This window comes from Passer domesticus, chromosome 12 (genome assembly GCF_036417665.1).
Source record: "Passer domesticus isolate bPasDom1 chromosome 12, bPasDom1.hap1, whole genome shotgun sequence".
Lineage (NCBI taxonomy): Eukaryota > Metazoa > Chordata > Aves > Passeriformes > Passeridae > Passer > Passer domesticus.
This window is the reverse complement of record NC_087485.1, coordinates 12,965,332-12,979,198: the sequence shown is the minus strand read 5'-3', so window position 1 is coordinate 12,979,198 and position 13,867 is coordinate 12,965,332. Positions and strand designations below refer to the sequence as shown.

The window sequence follows — 13,867 nt, the reverse complement described above, 5'->3', positions numbered from 1 at the left end:
TTCTTGGCCAGTTTAATTGATTATCCAGATGGTTCTCAATATCGTCCTCATTCCTTTTGATGACCACTAAAGCACTTCTTTTTGTATAACATTCCCATGTTGAATCTGCCAAGTCTGCTCCTATTCAGAAAATTTTGTGATTAATTTTAAGGCAGATTCTCAGAAATACATCGCTGTAGTGATGCAGTGCAATATGTACCAAATGCACTCCTTAAGAATCCTCCTAAGTATAGATAATATCAATTATTTTTTGTCAAAGGATGGCTGACTACCAGAATTTAACTTCTTTGCATATAATTTCTCCCTGCACACCTTGTAGCTATGCAGTGGTTATTAAGCCTTTTGCTTTAAGTATTCATGAGGGGTGATACACATGGCAATCACTGCCAACTCATAGTTGGGCTGACTTATTGAATACTTAAAGAGATATGATTAAGTAAAATATTATTTTTGTCCTGGATAGAAAGGATACAATCCTGAAGCAACATATTTTCAATATTAAAGTCTTTTCCCCACCTTCAATTTTAGTACAGAGTAGGGCTAATCATTTGATGTATTTTTAGACATATGGAGGTCTATTCACCAGTGGAAGCTTCTAAAAAAGGTACTGTCCTATAGAGAACAAGGGAAAAAGCAGCTATAATAGCAGCAGTTTGTATTTTTAGAGATGAGAACCACAGTGCTTATCAGTTCCGGTAATCTGTGTGGCTTGTACAAAGTATCTGTGTGGTTAACACTTTGATCCTGGAAACACACACACTTTTGCTAAAAAAAGACAAGTCTGTATCGGATCGATGCATTGCTGGTTGGTCACTATGAAACAACAGCATAAACAAACACTTGCTTTTCCCTCAGTGAAACTAGTTTCTTGAGCAGTGAAAGTAATTAAACCAGTTTCTAATGGGATTTCTTCTCTTTTCTTGCCACAGGAACCTCCCAGTTCATCCCATGCCCACCTGCCCTGAGCCTGGTGGCCGCAGAGCTCCGGGTGCCTGTGGCTGCAGGTGCTGCACCTGGAGCAGCCAAGCAGCTGCTGTGCTCCCAGCCCAGCCCTGCTCCCTCTCCCAGCCCCAGCTCCCAGCCCTTCCAGCACTCCACAGTCAGCAGCAGCACCACTTAGCTCAGTTTTTCCTCCACAATTTGGAAGGAAGCTACAGGAACTTCAGAGTGTGTGAGGCTCGTTCCTCCCTGGAACTGGGCCGTCATTACCCACAGGGTCAGAGTTAGTAGTGAGGGAAGGCTGGAACACACCCCGTGGCAAGGTGGCACAGCCTTCATCACTGTAGGAAATGAGGGCTAAAAGGGCTCAAAGATGCATCATCTACTCCATGCAAGGTAGGGTCAGCCATGCCTTTGTTGTTCCTACCAGGTGTTTGTTTGAGCAGCTCATAAAAGTCCTCCCAGAGCGGAAATGTTTAAACCTCTTCTGATGTTTGCCTGTCCTTACCATTATTTGGTTCTCCCTGTCATATATAATCTGAATCTCCCATTATAATTTCAACTCAGTCTTGAAACACTTCTGTGAACACCGAAGCTTTTTTTTTTTCACTTTCCTGTTTTTGAATATTTTCCTCTTCAGTACATTACATCAATTTCTTTCCACTTATAGATGACCACTGCAAGGTCTCTGATCATTCTTGGATTTGCTCTCTGTATACTCTGTAACTGCTTCTTTCATTATTTTTGACCAAAAGTTCTGGCAACTGGGCACAGCACTCCATCTGAGGCCCTTCTAAATGCTGAGTAATAAAGGCTGACTCTATGGGGAAGCCATAAAATAAGCAGTACCTGTTAATATAATAATTTCAAATGGAAGTCAGTAGTTTTAACGTCAAGTTTGACTAATTTATTGACATTACTTTTGTGTGCATTCTTTACTAGAAATGTACCTACTGTCACTGTGGAAGTGTATAATTCTACTGTCCTTGAAGTGATAGGGGTATGTTGTCCCATTGTTGAGTGGCCTTACTGTGTTTTCTTATTTGACAATAATGTCTGTAAGGCTTCATTTAATTTTATGTAATAAAATACTATTTCTCTCTCTCAAATTTTAGACATTGTCCTCATTCTTAAAAGCTCTATTATTTCACATCCATTTAGTAAAAGGGATAAACTTGTTCACACTACTTATATGAGTTACTGTAGCATTTTACTAAGGTCACACATTATTATAGGATGCATGAATTTTTATGTGAAAAGTCATTGCTGATTATTTTATGTTTCTGTAAAACCCATTTTTGCTTCACAAATGAAGAATGTAAGACCAACACATAGCAGCTTTCTCTCGAGATGAAACATTATCAGAGGATAAACTGGCTCCTCAAATGTTTGTCTGGATTTGATTTCTTAGGCAGAAACACTGTTTCTGGTCAGTCAGAGTAACACTTAGTCCTGGGAGCTGAATGCCTACACCCTAAGCAAAGCACCCCAACATAAACTCATTTCTAAGCTTGTCTGTAACAACGCTGAACTGAGTTAAAATACACATGCTTAAGTGATTTTCTACTTACAGCTTTCCAAAGTCTCTATATGTAATGGATTCATTTTTACCCAGTGTTCTACCCTAACTACTTTTTTATTATATATCAAAGTAAGAACACTGGAGCCAATATGAAAACTGAGTACAGAGTGTCCAACAAAACACACTTATTTTTGTGGCTTGCCTGATTGAAGTACCCAAAGGTGACAGTACACTAATTAAAAATTACTGATTACACATATTACAAAAGGACATCTAAGATCTCTACTGATCTCTTCATTCTGCAGCGGGATGAGTTTGGAGTATTAATTTATATTCTTCACTGCCCTGCCTGCTAAACATCAGTATTCCCAAAGACTTTATTTAGGGACCTTCTGGCAGCAAGAAAGTGAAAGAATAGCATGACTACTTAAAGCAGCTAATTAAAAAAGAAACTTATTTTTACAGAAAAACATCAATAGCTGTTTAATATGTGTGCTTGAACTGCACATTTTGCATAGCAATAAAATTCTGATCTAAGAACAACTCCACAAAAAAAAAATTTTGGATACATTGAATACCTTCTGGTACAAACTGTTGAACTAAACCTAGTTTGTAAGAAAGTAATGAACATCTCTGACACACGTGTGATATCCCACTCTTGATCTGCACAGCCTTGGGCATGCACAGGATTGATGTCACCATTAATTTTACTAACAAATAGTCATATGACAGAAGTCTTGGGGATTTTTTTTCCTGCAAAGCTGCCTCTAACATCTGCAATATTCAAGCAATTCCCTCATATTTGGTTTCTCCTAAAATAAGGGAACAAACAAAACTTTGAGAAGACCTAAAGTTTCAGAAGGTAAATAGAATCCCAATCTTAGTATTTTAAATAATAAATGTTTCATTTGGAAGCTCATGTTATGTTAGACTTGTTGGATTTGATGGTCCTGATGTACCAGCTGAGGTCATCGAGCTCCACAGAAATATTTGCGATCACAGCTTATTTCTAGGCAATTATTACCTTCCAGTTTTAGGAGAGAAGCAAGTGACTGTGTGCCAGTGTGGGTGACATAATTAATCTAAATCATGTTTTAAAACAAGCTCTGATTTTCAAGGCAGCAGGAGTACACTCTCAGCCACACAAAGAGCCAGTCCTCCTGAGGATCAGCATGAATCCAAGGAGAGGCTGAGGACCATCAAGTTATTTTGCAAAAAATCTATAACTAGTCATTAGACAAAATAAAATTCCAATCAGCCTGACCTACTTTAGATTCTGGATAACCAAATTTAAAAGCCTCTAAAACCAATTAAAATCTCCAGAATCATCCAGGTCTCACTATGTAAATATGCAGGCTTCATTTAAATTCATCTGAGTGAAAAATGAGATGTCTAATTATATAGCACTAAATAGCATTGGAGAAATTCTGTGGTCACATGATACTATGTAGAAATCATAACTACCTGTCAATTCATTAAGGATTATAATATGATTTTAAAATAGTGAAAAACATATATAATAACTTTTCCACTTTTGAAATTTCCATGTCTGTAAGAATGAGCAAGGGTTTTTTGAGGATTTTCTTTTGGTAAGCTTCTTAGGAGGTTATGGCTGGATGGAAGAAATCAGTCTTGCACCATGACATGAAGAACAACAATACTGGCTAGTCATATGTAATTAGAAACAATAGAAAGTAATAAGTCATCCATTAAACAGGTTGTTTTTTTGGTGGATATTTTTTGTTGTTTTGTTTTAAATCTGGGACTATTACCAGACGGGAATTACTTTGACAGAAGATCTCTATATGCAAATAATCAAGTGCCAGCTAAAACCTAAACATTATATAAAAAGTCCCGTACCAGACTCAACACATCTTCAGTTTAATACAGAAATAAACAGCAAACACTGTATGGAAATACCTGTAGCTGGCACAAATAAGTTAATTTGCTGAGGTAGAGTCCCATACCAAGCACATTAAAGGTAGTTTTTCTCTAAATTTGTAATGGTTGTTTCATTATACTGTTGCTCATTGTTCAGGCAAAGAGCCAACATTTTGAGCCTTCCTAAAGTGAGAGACCTGTATAGGATTTATGTATGTCTTTGTCATAAGCCTATTTATGAAATATGCAATGAACATATTAGAGAGAAAAAGAAAGTGACATCATTTTCCTTGCTTGCAAATCCCATTTTTGCTTTTGTGAAATGCCTCTGACAGAGGCCGATGGCTTCTCTTCAAGATTCCTGATGAGAACACAGGCACTAATCCCCATTTCTGTACTTGCAACCAGTCTCCCAAGGCACATGATTAACACCTTGCTCAGATCCTGCCACGTCCACCAGCTCCTACTGGTTCCAGCTCTCTCAGTGCACATAAATGTTTCATTGTTCTCCTGCTCAGCCTTTACTTATTGACTGTACTCAGGCCCGTGACTGAGCACAGGCACAAACATTTGCCAGAAAAGGAGCATTTTGAGAACACCTCCAAAGAAAATGGTCATGCTTCCACTCCTTTTTCCTCTTTTCTTCCTCTATCCATACAAACAGGGACAAAAAGTCTCCTGGTTTTCATTTTCTGCATGAATCAGTAAGAATGGGAGCACTACCATGGGGAAGCCTGGACAAAGAAGAAAGGTTTGCTTTCAGCTTTCATTGATGGGTGACTGGAGAGTTCTGAATTTTCCTCTTGTTAGTAATTTTTCAGCAGAGTTCTCATGGTCACCAAGGTGCAAATGCAGCAAGACCATACAGTACAGGGTCAACTTTATTCCCATTCCTACTTCTGTTTAAAATAGGTTTTAAAAATATTATCAATGTCAATGAAGCCTTATCACCAGAAATACATCAGCAAATCATGATTGTATAAATATAACACCTCACATTAGATATTTTGGGAACAGTGCAAAGTAAGGATATTTATTGCCAGGTATCCTTTGTCATTCAACATTCCTGTTAATTTTGCTGGGAGATAGTCCAAGCAGACACCACAGAGTGTAATGAGGATTATAAAATCAGAGTGGGTGAAGCACTGAAGAAGCTGTCAGCCTCAAAGAAATCTGATTACATGCATTATCCCTGACACTTCTGATTTACCAGAGAAGGGGGAAAATTACAAGAGATAACATTCTGTTTTTCACACCTGAGTACAGAGGAAGCTCGAGGCATTATAATGTTCTTTGATATAAATGCCTAATTCATACTGCACACATCTTTTTTCCTTCTTACTGTCACATCATTTACCATTGTGGCACCTCTGTTTCCAGCCTCCCCATGGATTGCTGGTGCTGCACATGAAAGATTTTGAGGCACAGGCTTCTTTTTATTCATCAGGGCTGTTTTAACAGTGTTGTAAGAAAAAGGGAAAAAATAATTAAAACAGTCTGGTTTGCAACAGAACGATTTAAAAAATGTAATATGACAAGAAAAGGTTCACCATCCTAATTAGAATGGTGACATTAACCATCAATAATGTCACCAGAGTCTTCCCTACTGAAAATGTTGGGTTTTTAATTCCTGTTACTGCTTGTTGGTTTGGGTTTTGGGGGTGGGGTTTTTTTCTCTCAGTTGTATGGAGAGGACAGCTCTCTGGCTAAGGTGAAAAGCTTTTGTAAAACTATTAGCCTTGATTCATTAAAAACTAGGCGTTTACACCAAAGTAAACCCAAAATTGAATGTAAAATCTCTTAGGTAGTTATAAATAAATCCATACTTCTTTTGATTATTTTGCACATTTGCTTAAAATGAAAAGCTCTTGGGAAGATCACACATTTGCAGAGCTGCCTGAGAGAAAATTTATAGCTTGTCAGCTGCAGAAAGATATCATCTTCCAAAGTATTTTTGGGTGACATGGTAACAACATTCAATAAGATATTAAACAGAAATCCTTTGCAAGCTGTGCCTGTGTTCACTGTGATACTGCTAAAAAGTTTATTTCTCTCTAAATGGAAGAAAGCAAGTACATCATTTGAACATCTGCACAGTGAAACACACATCCTTTTTCATAATTATGGAGCAAAGTCTGTCCTGGCTGGCCCAGCGGGGATAGGGAGAAGCACTGCACAGAGCATTTGTTACCACAGGGATCCTGCAGACAGGATTGGATTCCAGCAGGCCACCCCAGGGAGGCACTTGAAGACATGATAAAATACTACAGCCCTGTCTGCCTGCTTAGCCTTACACACTGTACCTGGGAAACCTGCAGGAACACCATCTTCTTATTTTGAATAATGTGCCACTGAAGCTGTCTCATATCAAGGAGAGACCTGCACAGTCTCAATCTTCCCATTTCTTAATTTATTATTGTAACATATGCTTCCTTAAAAATCCTGAAAAGAGTGCTAATGCAAAAATCCCTGGTTTGTTTAGAAGAGCTTAAGCTCCAGGACATGGGAATTTCTTGCTGCAGAGCTGTTCTTGCTGTTAGCCATCCTACACATTCAGAAGGTTTGGATGGGTGGTAGGAAAATCTACTGCCATAAAATGAATGGCAGTAAAATCAATTCTCTCTGTATGTATTCTAAACTACACTATTCAGGGAAAAATCTCAAACAAAGTGACTCCAATAGTTTCAACAGACATATCCCTTCACTCATCACATTACAGACAATAATTTTCACAATCAATAAATTTCATCCATGGGCTTCCAATAAATGGTCCTTAGAAGAGTATTACAATGGGAAGGTCTGGAATGTGACATATCCTGGTAACTAACCACAGCAGAATCTTCTCCAGCTGCACATCAAAGCAGCTGTAAAACTGCTTTTAGCAAGAATTAGAGTTCATTCAGAAAATCCAACTATTTTACCCTATCAAATTTCTCGTCATTGTTGACGTAGAGTTCCTACAGGGCTGCATTCAAAGTTTTGGGGTTTTGTTGTGGAGGTTTTTTTGAGGCATAGATAAATTTCAGCATATTCCTGGAAAACAGGAATGAACTTCTTGATTCCAACTACTTAATCTGTCACCTCTCCTCCTTTCTGATTTTATTTTGACATTTTAGTATCTTCTACAATAGCTGCTCTCTTTGCAATTGTTTTATTCCACTATCCATGTTCAAATTTTTGAATTGGGCATTGTGTTTTTCACAGTTTCAAATCTTCCTTTTTTGTTTTAGTTGTGAAGTCCATTAAGGAACTACTTTAGGCCATGTTCACTTCAACTCTTTCTTCCTTTTTTAAATGGTGTTTACCATAAGCTCAGTTTTATTGTCACCTTCCTGATTGCTGTCTACCAATTAGACACTGAAAAGCAAAAGGGTATCTGGAGTTTCCATCAAGGAGAAGGTACCCCCTGGGAATGAAAAACAACCCCTGGCTGCTGCATCTGATGAATTCTAATGGAAATGAATTTAATCTGGTTAGAGGATAGACACTGGGGTTTATTAGTGCCAGAGGCCTTCTGAACTGTGTACATGCTCACATAAATCCTCACAAACTATTTTCAATTTCATTTATCTCTGTAGCTTCTAGTTCTGTAACTTTGTTATAACATGGTGCTTAATGAAACCATAACAAAACCCTTCTTACTATGCAAAACCTTTTCCAACATGATTTTATACAATATAAACTAAAACCAACACAAATAGGGACAGGGTAGTAAGGAGATACCTGGTTATGTCAGTACCACTAAATACATGGTCCCAGCAGCCTAAGCTTGTGTGTGTCAAGCCCATGACCATATTTAAAATATTGTCCCCAAAAGCCACTGACCCCAAAGAGGATGGTGGCAGGACTGCATCCTAGGAAGGAGATAAATCTCAGCTCTTTATCAATACAAATTAGGCACAGAGGTTATCAATTGCATCTCTTGTGCTGATGGAAGAAAAAGCAACCAATTCTTGGTCTGAGACCCTTTTCTAAGCCATTTCCTGTTTTTCATATTTGTGCCTTGAGTTTTGAACTGACATTGCAGTGGCATCAAGATGTAAAGATGTGATCTGTCTTGACACAGTTAAAACACTAAACAACTAACTAATTTCAGCCAGTGAGCAAAGAAATGCTGTTTCTCTGCCTTTTGAATGAGTTCCTGTGTGATGGGGTTGTTTTGGTTCACCAGCAGAGACTAGCTTAGACCAAGTGCTGTAATACACATTATTACTCATACAGACAAGTTACAAGGCTAATCTAAAAAAAAATATCATTTGCTGATTTGGAGATCTGACAGATGTTATTTCCTACATCAAAAGGATTATGTTATCTACAACATAAACTATGAGTAATGTATGCGTTACACTATTTTAGCAGTCTGAAAAACGAAGTTTCATCTAGACAAGCATAACCTGGGAATGCTCTGACACATCTCCTTTTGCACATATTTAATAAAACATTACCAATCTTCCATATTCTAGGATAGCCCAAATTCAGAGAATTAACAAGAAAAGCAAAATAGGACATGAAATCCTGCGTCTCTATTTCCATCAGCAGATTCTGTGTTGGTCTAGGGGTTATTGAAATAGCCATTGCACTTCCCAATTGCAATTTTTATCTTCATGTGTGAATAAAATAAAAGACTGGTATGTTTGATTTGCACTCCTTGCAGTTCCTACAGGAAGACTATGAAAAATCCAAGTCCTCATGACCATAATTAATGGAGTAACCCTTTTGAACAACTAGGACATTAGAATGCTGATGGACACTTACCCTTCTGATGTCACAGAAGTTACAAGCAAACTCTCTGACTGAGATGTACACACTAAGCCCACACCACCTTCAGTTTTTGTAATGAAAGACTGAATTTAATTCTTTCTACTATACAGACTGTGACTGGACACTTCTACAAATTACAATACATAAAAACGTGTTAGGTAAAAATATGCAATCTGATTTTCAGATGTCTTTAATCATAGATTTCTTTACACAGCCTTGACAGTATCAATTCCAGTTTTGCACCAGCCTAAATGATAAATATTTTTTATTTCTTTATTTATTTTGTTTATTTTCTTAACCTTTTTTTTTTTCACATGCACCATGCCTATGAATCCTAATCACAAGCCAGGGCTTCAGTGTTCAATTTAAGTTTTTCAACAACAATCTAAGTTGAACATGTAAGCCAGTTGTTCAATGAATATAAAGTTAGGAGGACACTCCTGTCCTACACATACTTTTGTATAAAATGGGAGAGTGAAAAGAGAATACAGACAAAAGGAAGTGGTAGGACCACAAAAGCAAGTAATATAGGAAGTATGGAAGCAATATAGGAATACAGCACAGTATGTGACATTCTGATATTTATCTTTTGTTTGTAGGTATGGCAAAAAAAAAAAAAGAGGGACAAAATGTTTGGTGGTGTTTGAATGAAAAAAACAGATTTGCAGGTTTGCAAAAACTCTCATTCAAAGCATGAGGAGAGGCATAAGAAAAACAAGATTTGAATTAAGTAACTGAAAAGGCATTGATCCTACTCTGCTGAGGTTATTGGAAAAAGGATTTAACCATTCAGGGCCATTGAGAGTTGACAGACTCTGACAGAGGGGCTGTGAATGGATCTGAGAAGGAGCATGGTTTGTTTGCTCAGTGCAATGTGCAGAACAGAAGCAGATGATCTCAGAAAGGGGTCATGTTCTCCAAGTCACTGTCTAGGGAGAATATCCCAATTTTAGCAAGACAGGCATCAGCAGAGGGAAGTATCAGAATGTTTTATATATGAACATTTACTCTGTGCATACATGTTCATTTACTATCAAGCACAGATATAGAATCTTAGAAATACAGTAGTTTTTTTTTTTCTTTTTCTTTCTTTGTGTATTTTTTGAGAAGTCAGTACTAAGTACAGTACTAAGAATCAATCCTCAGTGTGGTTTTGGAAAACATTTCATATTTGACAGCTACAAGTTCAAAAAGAAGAATCCCCTGGAATCACCACTGGCTTACACACAGATTCACTTACAAACTCTCAATTTTTCATGAGGTGCCCACATCAGCCATATAACATCTCTTACAGAGAAACCCTACTGGATCTTCTTCACTGTTTTTTACTAAGATAATGCTTCTGTTTCCTCTGGGTTCTACCATTTCCTCTTCATTACTTTCTATCCAGAGGCACAGAAGAATATCTGCTGCCTTTGTTGTATTCCTCTGCTGAAAAGGAGTAATTTTCATGCTTGGTGTCTGAAAGACCTTCCTTAAGAAAGGCCTGTTTTATCAGGAAGATCTCTGTCTGGGAGAAGATTAGGATATTTCTCCTGGTGTATCTCTGGCCTCATGCAGAAACTGTGAGAGCTGTGTCCATTCCCTGAGTGTCTTAGGGCGAGTTCCATCTTCCAAAGAAGCAGAGCTTCATATGCCTCAAGCCTCTCCATAAACAGAGTTACATGCATGAAGACAGTATGTAACTTATAAAAGCTTATAAAACTTATAACAGGCCCCAAATCCCCGTGCTATCAGAATTATGTGAATGCTAGGAGAGATTTATACCTGTTTGTGCTGTGGGAGCACAGCCCTTTACTGTCTGCACACCAGATGAGCAGAAAGATTTGGGGACTGAGCATGAAGAGCTGAGCTATAGCCAGCTGGATCTCCCAGGATAATTCATACAAAGCATTTAAAATTAATAGTTTTGTCCCTCTCATGGTAGTGTATTGGTAGAGAAAAAACTGCATGGATATTCTGCAGTATCCTATTTACAATTTCATGGAGGGAATGGAAACTGCTGCCATAATTATTTTGTACATATCTGCCAGCATTCTGAGCTATAATTCATGAAAATCTCCCATAGGTTTCAATAGTTACTAGAGGAGGGCTGAAAATATGAAGCTATTTTACTTTTTCCTATTTTTTCCCATTTTTAATTTTCCTCAGTAGTTTTGGGCACTGACCCTGTTTGTCCTCCATCAACACAGGTGCAATTTGCCAGGCCTCAGATCTTCAAGGAACTCTCCTGGTACTTGTTGACTGTCCTCAGGAAAAATTGAGTTGTATTATATTCCTTCAGAAACATGGGCAAGGTGACTGCTTCAAACCTTTTCCATTTTCAGGAGAATTTCTAACAAAGCCTGTGTTAGTCTCCCTAGCTTTAGTGATTTGAGCCTAACAGGCAGACTAATTGCTCAAGCCTTCAAATTTCTCAGCTGGAAAGAGATTGCTACCTGTAATTTAATTGATTAACTGTGCACATACTCTTAATTCTCTACAGGAATGAAGTAAAGGATAAGAAAGGGAATAATATAATTTAAAGTTATGCATTTAAGTGGCTATGAATTAACTCGCTCAGTTACTGCATAATCCATCATATTTTTCTTCTCTTTCCCTCAGCATTTTACTGAAGAGCCTAACTAAATAAAAGGGAAAGAAAGAGAACTTGTGAAGAAATAGAAAGGACCATTAACACATATATCTGCATACCACAGCAGGAATTGAAATTCATCATCAACATCCAGGTATTCACTTTACCTGACTAATCTTAATATGACAAGCTCCAGTTTGGAGAATTGTGTATGAGAATCTACACAATCAGAAGGGACTTTCTAAACTGAAGCAAGACATGATACAGAACAGAATAGAGAGAGTGCCTGTCTAAAACCTCTGTTCAAGGTGATGGAAATCTGCATTGGGTTCATCTCTCGAGGAACAGAGAGCAGTGAAAGCATCTGCACCTCTTGCCTAGAGGATAACTTAAATAGGAAAGTAATACCCTTAAAAACACAATTGAAAAACTTGCAAATGATTAAATAATAAGGTTTTGGACTTCATATGACCAGAATGTGGTCTCCTTTCCAGTGACCACAATCTAATTTAATCCACAGTAAGATCTGAAATAATTTCATTATTAGAGACATAAAATATACTGCACATCTGCAAATAAATCATGGGGGATGGAGGGAATGTTTTTATATAGCTCACACAGGAAGATGAGATTATGGTAAATGTAATAACTTCCCACTCTAGTGAATAGATTCTCCATTTTAACAGATCCAGAGCTTTCTGATTCCATTGTGGAACAATGGAACAGCTCACAATACAAATGAGTAACTTCTTGGGTAGCAGCTGAGTGATGTTTCAAAGAACATGTCTGTCATACCAACAAATTCATCCCACACATGATGACCATAAAATAAATCTTTAAATAGGCGTCAGAGTTTTCCTGTGCATGAACAAAAGGCATCCTCTCTTAAGCCTTCAAGGGAACATGGGGACAGTATCTATCCAAAACACTTTGTGAGAATTATATTCCTTGCTGTCCTCTTTATTCATCTGTCTGTATTGATTTGTTATAATCAACATCCTTCTCTCTCTCTCTCTCAGCAGTCGAGTGATATGTAAACATCTCATTCTGTAATTAATATATTGCTCTATAGTAGAAATTTATAAGACTGCCAATGCTTGTATTATAATCCAGAGTACAAAAAATGCCTACAAGTGAACTTGCTCTGCCCATCTCTCATCAAAATCTCTACATCACTTCTCATAGTTCTGATTTTCCCCCAAAATACAATTTGTACATCTCCTGTATTTTTCCAGCATTCTTTTCTAATGGGGCAGGGGGTGTCAAGGGTTCAAACTGTAAGCCAGGATAGATTCAAGTCTGCCATGCAGGAACACCTAATCTCACAGCATCGTGCAAAGCAGAAATATTCAGCTGTGTTATGATACAGATAACCTTTCCCATTGTTTCCCACAGAAAGTACAAGGGCTTGTTTAACCCAAATATAGCAATATCAAAACCATATTTCTACATTTTACGTGTCAGAATGAAGTATATAGAAATAATAACAATTAAAATGTTCAAGATTAAAGGCAATTTAATTTTAAAATGTATTTCATGTACTTTGACATGATCTGGGAAACTAACCACAACAAAAGAACTAAACAGGTTTATTTACACAGTGATATGCTACCAAAAAGTGTTGGATATGAAGGCCAGAAGTCAAGTTCCAATCTTCTGAGTCAAATCCACAATGGAAAACAATGTCACCACTTCACATTTTATGAAAACAGTGCCTGTCACATTTGTAACCCATTTGTCAGCACTCCATCAAGCTCCTGCCACGCCATAATGAACTGCTAGCTACCTCAGATTATTCACTATTATTTATGTAAGATCTTGTGCTATTTGGCTAGGTATTTTTGAAGGCTCATTAGCAAAGATTACATCATTAGTGAAGATTTAGCCCTGGCAATGCTAAGTCCATTAAGAAAGAAAGGCTGAGATGTAACACTATAGAGTAATTTGCAACTTATATTAGCTATACTTCTACACTTAGTACAGTAAGACTGGCTATTTCAGTGGTACAACAAGAAAATGTGATTACCAACAAACATCCACTCTATGTGCAGTGACACCAATCAAGTCCAGCCTCTGGGCTGGATTGGAATTTGAGCCCTTGTGCCATCTGATCACTTACTGTCACAAATACAATAAGAAAACATCCTACCCTCACCACTTTGCTAGAAACTGGACAGTGGTGAGAAAGC

The 13,867-nt window shown here is 37.6% G+C and overlaps 1 long non-coding RNA gene across 1 annotated transcript; it reads left to right on the top strand.

The window, feature by feature from the left end:
* Window positions 1-9,130: 9,130 nt before the first annotated feature.
* On the top strand, window positions 9,131-11,954 carry LOC135279243 (uncharacterized). Its single transcript, XR_010346523.1, has 3 exons — window positions 9,131-9,261; window positions 11,296-11,400; window positions 11,708-11,954. It is a non-coding gene; the product is annotated as an uncharacterized LOC135279243 (long non-coding RNA).
* The last annotated feature ends 1,913 nt before the right edge of the window (window positions 11,955-13,867 follow it).